The following is a 7,235-nucleotide window of genomic DNA, read 5'->3' on the forward strand; positions in this document are numbered from 1 at the left end:
CAGGAAATGATCCAGAAGGTAGGAGATCAGTTCATTCAATGGGAATGTTGTGTTTACTACTCAGGATAAACAAGGTATGCTATGTTATGTAAAAAGTAATCTCAAAGACTCAGTAGCTTATCACAACAAAAGCCCATTTCTCCCTTCTGCATCATGACTCTTGTGCATCATGGAGGTTCTATTCTACCTAGACTGTCCACAGCCACGTGGGTAGGGCTATCTTTAGGGTAAATAACCTGTTCTATTTTAACTCTGAAAGCCCCATATCCAGCAAAGCACACAGTCCCAGGCAAAGCAGGGTAGCTGGTCACCAAATAGCTGGTTCAAATAGTGCTCTGAGACTTCTAGAGTCTCTTGCTTGTTCTTTTTTGATTTTTCCAAAATCACACCATTTCTTACTTGTCATTGGCCAGGAATTGTCATGAGGTCCTATCTAACTGCAAGGAGGCTGGAAAAGATGAGAAAGCAAAAGGACCAGTTGCTGAGCACCCCTGCTCCGAGATCTTTCAGGAGGTATTATCCAGCTGAGCATATAAAAATTGACAGCTCTTAAAAACAATGTAATGTAGATGTAATGTAAGACTTCTATACAGTCAAACCATGAAGGCCATGGGTTAATAGCCCTAGGACAAGTTCTATCTAGACTTTAGAGTCATTTGCAAACTGACTGCAAGTCTTAATGTACATTCTCATGTGTGAACATAAATAGTGCAATTCCTTTTATGCTGGTGTCATTCCCTGGGCTTTTTCACTAGCCTATGGGCAATGCTTCTAACTTCTTGTTTTCTTTAGAAGGTACAGCCCTGGACCAAGGTACACTGTGAATGGATTAAGAGCTGGATTGCTTCATCACCTCCCTTTCCAGAAGTGCCAGGTAGGGAAGAACTTGCCCAAAGGCATACAGAATCCCTGCCTCTTCCAAATAGTTTCCATTATGTGTTTGAGGGAGAGTTTAGGAGGGAGGGTCTAACAGGAGCCATCTCGCTTCTCCTGAAGACCCCATCTCCTCCTATCTGAGATAGGCAAGGATGTGGGCAGAATTCTGAAACATCCTTCTTTTAAGGACTTGAAATATCAGAATCCCCAGTGGATTGGTGTTCTTGAACCTTTCTCACTTGAGGCTTCACTGTGTCTATGGCAATATATGATACCCTGGGGACTTAGTACTAGCTGAACATGAGCTACATAAACAAAAACTTAGCTCCATTTCTTTTTCTAAAGAAGTAAACTTCGATTTGAGTAAGCCAGCAGATTAATTCAACAATCAGAAAATATTCATATAATGAATCACAACTTACCCTAGATGATTTCCCTATATATCTGTGCATATGTCTACAAACAGCATTGTGAATATGTTAGAGTTAACAACTTATCCTTTCCCTCTCTCTGTGGCTGCAAAGAGCAGATATGATGTGCCAGAAGCACATTCCCAGCTATAGAAGACAGAGGACTTTGCAGGATCAAGCTGTCTGGGGTGACATGGCATTAGAAGAGAAAGGGGTTCCAAAGGATTAAGCAACTTGCCTAGGATGCAGAGCTAGTAAGTGATGGTGCTACTGGTTAAATTGGGTCTTCTGATTGCTAAGACCATGTTCTTCCTGCAGTGTCAAACTGCATCCCATGAGGGAGTGTGATTGATGTATATTCAGCCTCTATGTCCAATCTGCTAGCTTCATATTTTCATATAGTCTATTAGGCAACAGAACTTCTTTATATAGTCTTATACTACAAACTTCTTCAAGATGAGGGGGCAAGAAAGACCCTGGACAGTCAATAGAGCAGATATGCCCTGGAAGGCTAGTGGGGATACATTGTAAGAAGGCAATGCAGGTGCTGGGCACAGGTGAACAAAATTTAAGAATATTCTAGGTACAGCAGATGGAAAGTCAAGGAACCAGGAGAGATCATGGCAAGGGGCCCATTAGACTGGACATTATGATTGACATGGAGGTATAGAGTAAGATTTGAGGTCCAAGGATTGAGTAGAACATTCTTCCTCATAAATTATTTTGGCAAAACTGTGTATGTATGTATGATTTCATGCACACATGTATGTATCTATCATCTATCCACACATGTGCAGATAGTAGCACAGACTAAAGTCTGTCATTAATGCCTCAGCTGATGGCAGTTTCAGATTTCCCATAGGGGAAGGGTTTAAGAACAGCAACCGAGCAGCAAATGAAGAGAGGGGTTGTACTCAAAGCCCTGTTTGCATATTAAGCACAAAAGTTTTTCCTTTATTCAATGACACCATATGTCTTCTGAAGCTGAAACAGAACAATGATTTGGCTTCTGCCTGGTCCCCTTGGTACACTCACCCTTGGAAACCAACCACCACACCATGAAGAAAAGACCACATGGACAGTCCACAGGAGGTCCCAGCCTAGAGCCAGCAACACCTGCCCATCATGCAAGTGCATGAGTCTTCACAATATTCCCAACTCTGCCTCTGGGCCATCCTGGCTGCTCTGGAGTGAAGTGAAGCTGTCCCTTCTGATCATGACTCAATTCAGATTTGTGAGCAAAGTAACGCTGTTGTGGTTTTCATTCACTAAATTTTAGGGCCATTTGTTATGCAGCATTAATCAGCTGGAACAGAGGGTAAAATGTGATTCCCTACCCATCAGTGGCAAAGACCTCTGTAAACAGAAAACTATAGTTTATTAGGAAATATTAAAGAGTATTCTGTATTAAAGAAGGCTTTCCCCCGTCTTCTATATTTTACATTTAATGAGCAGATACATTTATGAAATTAAGACAGAAATGTTCACTTAGTGACTAACCACACGTACTGTTTTTGTGAACACTTTGTACACATTCTCTTATTTAATTTTCACAGCAGATTTACAAGGTATTATTCTCTCAAAGACTCCTTCCTGATAATACACCACCCCCCTAAGTATTTCAAAACCTCACTTACTTCAAGCAGCTCTGGTTAAAATGATGGTGTGTATTTTTGTTATGTATGTACATAAATTTATATCTATATAGCTATATATATAAGTCAGTATATGTCAGATCATGCCTGACATATATGCATATGTTGTGTGCTTTATGTGAATTATTTTATTTACTTATATCTAGAGCTTTATGTGAATTATTTTATTTGTTTCTCAAGCCAACTGCATTTGAATTATTTTACTTAATCCTCAAGCCAATTATATATAGCTTGTATTAATATTATTTTCTAAAAATTATTAAACATTTATTTATTTTTGAGAGTCAGAGAGACAGATCATGAGCAGGGGAGGGGCAGAGACAGAGAGACATACAGAATTGGAAGCAGGCTCAAGGCTCTGAGCTGTCAGAACAGAACCCAATGCCAGGCTCGAACCCATGAACTGTGAGATCATGGCCTGAGCCAAAGTCGGATGCTCAACCGACTAAGCCACCCAGGCACCTAAAGCTTGTATTAATATTCTTATCCTACTGATGATAAAACAGATTCAGAGAGGTCAAGCCACTTTCCCAAGAACTTCATAGCCAACAAATGGCAACCCTGGGTTGAACTGGATTCCCCTTCCCCTATATAAACTGTAGATGTGTATCTAAAATACAAGCAAAACAAAATGAAATATCATTTTATACACACAGCAATAAATCTTCATGGCAATTTCTTAAAGCTCTCCAATGATTTTTTTTTATTACTTGATCAATCATGCCCTCTTGATGTCTAGCCTCTTTCATTGCTCAGCTGCAAGGACATAGCTCATGCTCTTGCTTGACCTTGGCCATGTCTTCCACTGGCTTTCTCTGACCTTCATCCCTGGATCTCTTCTTTCTTTCCATCACTGGCTCTCTTCTCCTCCCCCCTTCCCCACAGCAGTGGGCCTTCCAAGAATCCAGTCTTCTTTCTGCTTTTTGTTCCTTAAACTCTCACTCTGGAGAGCCCATCTATTCTCATAGCTTTAAACATCACATCTATGTTAATGATTCCCACATTTACATTTCCAGCACCATCTTCAATCAAAGCAAATCCTCATTAATCATTGAGCTTCTGTTTCCTGCCTTCAATTGCCTACTGGACACACTCAGCAGGAATATCTTAACTGTCACTTCACCCTTAACACAGAGCACATCATTTACCCATGAAAATTAAATCTTCTGAACTCCTGTTCATGGTCAAGGGCACCATTCCTGCTCTCCTTGGGTGGCTCCCACCAGCTGTTTCCACCTAGATTCTGGATACATAATATAGTCTGAATATTTCCTTTATTAACTTAATTTACAAATAAATTCTACAAACAAAGGAAACATTCATAATGCAGGGTTTCCTCTAGATTCACAAGATATGTATGGTTCATGGTTCAGCTTCTCCTCCTCCTCCTCCTCTGATGATGATAATGGCTAATATTTGTTGATCATTCCCTATGATTTAGGCACTATTCTTAGCATTAATGACTTAATCTTCACCACTCTACGAGTTAGATACCTCTGCCTGATACAGACTGAGCATCAACTGTGAGATCACAGCCTAATGATTTAATTTCATCATTCCTGTTCTCACATTTACACACCCTGGTCAGCATTCTCAGGGCTGGGGCACAAAAGAATCTCTCTATTATATCAACCAATTTATCTCTTTTTCTTCTATACCTTCAATGTCTTCTCCTTCCAGTCATCACCAATGTAGTTCCCCTGACCTCCAGCCTCATTTCTTCTCCAAACCCTTGTCGGTCAGGTCATTTGGTCCCTCTCCTTCATAGCTACACTATCTTGTTGCCATCCTTTAGCCTTTCAACTGGCAACACAGTCCAACTGGTTGGACCTCCTGCCACAATCTGACATGATTATCTTTTGGATATGGTCCATCCAGTGTGCTCTTTATCATATAGATCTTTCCTATGCAACCTGTTCACCCCAATAGCCCACTTCTGCTAGGGCATAGTAAATGCCCATGTGCTCTGAGCAAGCCCATTAATCTACCCTCAATCTTTAATACTATTGGTTACAAAAGTGTTTTTACATCTAATAATTTTTATTGAAGCCATTTAAAAATCTAGACATGTGGTAACATTTCAAATGTACAAACACACACACACACACACACACACACACACACATTATTTTTAAAAGTTCATGTAGTGGTTAAGTGCCCAACTCTTGATTTTGGTTCAAGTAATGATCTTGGTTTGTGAGGTTGAGCCCTGTGTTATGTAGGCTCTGCACTGACAATGTGGAACCTGGTTGGGATTCTCCCTCTCTCTTTCTCTGTCTTTGCCTCTTCCCCCTTTCAAAATACATAAGTAGATGTTTTTTTAAACATCATGTAAAAACTGGTAAAATCTGGGAAATTTCTGTAATTTAATTAATAATTTATTAATGTAAATTTCTTGGTTTTGATATCATACTATGTCTGTGCATGATGTTATTACTGAGAGGAGCTAGGTGAAAGATCTATAGGAACTCACTGTCCTAGTTTAGCAACATATTGTGTTATTTATTTCAAAATAAAAAGTTATAAATATCTCAGGTATTTTTACATAAGGATACATCCCAAGTTGTTATCATTGGGATGAGCTGCAAGGAAAGGAAGAGAAAACCTTTTCCTTTTTATTTTACATAGTTTTGTTTTGTTTGAAAATTTTTCGAGATAAGTATATTCTTGTATACCTTGTATGAAAATAAAATGTAAGAATTCAAAAGAAATCTAATCTATTTTTTACTATAAATGTATTATTTGAAAGTCAAACTCCTAATTGTCAACCTCACTAAAATCCCACATTGGTTTGTATTACTTATAAAATGTGATCTCTTTACTCTCGTCAGGTAGTCACCTTAAAATTCCAAACACACCTCTCGTCCACTCTTGTGTTTCTTTGCTCACTCCTTTTGCAGCCTCCTAGATTTGGCTATGCTATCTGAGCAGACGACTTCTAAATATGTCTCTTCCTGGCTCCCTTGTTTCTCAAAGATCTACTAAATTTCAACTGCCTTTGGGTCTTTGCATGTAGATTTATAGCTGGTATCTCCAACTTAGTTTGTTAAATAATTGAGCTCTTCCCCTCCCCTTCTTGCCTTTTTTTTAGGTTTGTTTGTTTTGAGAGATAGAGAACATGAACCGGGAAAGGTTAGAGAGAGAGAGAGAGAGAGAGAGAGAGAGAGAGAGAGAGATAGGGAGAGAGAGAATCCTAAGCAAGCTCCATGCTCAGCAGGGGGGAGCCCAATGGGGCGGGTGGGGGGGCTCAATTCCATGACCCTGGAATCCTTACCTGAACTGAAATTAAAAGTTGGATGCTTAACTTACTGAGTCACCCAGGTGCCCTAGAATCATTTTTTATACTTCCCCTTTTTCTTCACAGTTGTTGTCATCAATATCCCTTTATCCACATTTGGGTTTCTCTTCATCATGGCGTTTAATGTCATATAATGTCTGGCCTCAGACAGCATTTCCCTGCTATCAAGGCCAGACAAGGACACTACAAGGAAGAAAAATTAAGGAACAATATCCTTGATGAAAATAGACAAAATATCCTCTACAAAATACTAGCAAACTGAATTCAGCAATACATTCAAAGGGTCATACATCATGATCAAGTGGGATTTATTCCAGGGATGTAAGGATGGTTCAACACCCACAAATCAACAAATGTGAAACACCGCAATAATAAAATGAAGGATAAAAATCATGCTATCATCTTAATTGACCCAGAAAAAGCATTTGGCACAATTTAACACCCTTTCATGATGAAATACTCTCAACAAACTGGCTATAGAAAGAATGTTCCTCAGTATAATGAAGACTATAGATGGTAAGTTCACAGGTAAGGGCATACTTAGTTCAAAGCTGAAAGCTTTTCCTCTAAGATCAAGAACAGGCCAGATATGCCCACTCTCACCACTTTTAGTCAACATAGTAGTAGAAGAGCAGTTAGGAAGGAAAAATAAAAAGTATCCAAATCAGAAAGGAAAAAGTAAATTTGTCTCTATTTGCAGACAACATATTATATAGAAAACCATAAAAAGTCCACCAAAAAGCTGCTAGAACTAATAAACAAATTCCATAAAGTTGCAGGATACAAAAGTCAATATACAACAATTAGTTGCAATTTTATACACCAATAATTCTTTCTCAGAAAGAGAAAGAAATTAGGAAAACAATCTCATTCACAGTTGTACAAAAAAACCCATAAAATTTAGAAATAAATTTTACCAAGGAGGTAAAAGATTTATACAAAGAAGATTATAATAAGTTGCTGAAAGAAATTTAAGAGGATGCAAATAATGGAAAG

At 38.7% G+C, this 7,235-nt stretch overlaps 1 long non-coding RNA gene across 1 annotated transcript; it reads left to right on the forward strand.

Annotated features, from left to right (window-relative positions):
- Nucleotides 1-827: 827 nt before the first annotated feature.
- On the forward strand, nucleotides 828-6,394 carry LOC115300828. The gene is made up of 3 exons (XR_003912874.1): nucleotides 828-874; nucleotides 1,401-1,540; nucleotides 6,306-6,394. It is a non-coding gene; the product is annotated as an uncharacterized LOC115300828 (long non-coding RNA).
- Nucleotides 6,395-7,235: the final 841 nt, after the last annotated feature.

The sequence above is a fragment of the Suricata suricatta genome, chromosome 9, assembly GCF_006229205.1.
Source record: "Suricata suricatta isolate VVHF042 chromosome 9, meerkat_22Aug2017_6uvM2_HiC, whole genome shotgun sequence".
Lineage (NCBI taxonomy): Eukaryota > Metazoa > Chordata > Mammalia > Carnivora > Herpestidae > Suricata > Suricata suricatta.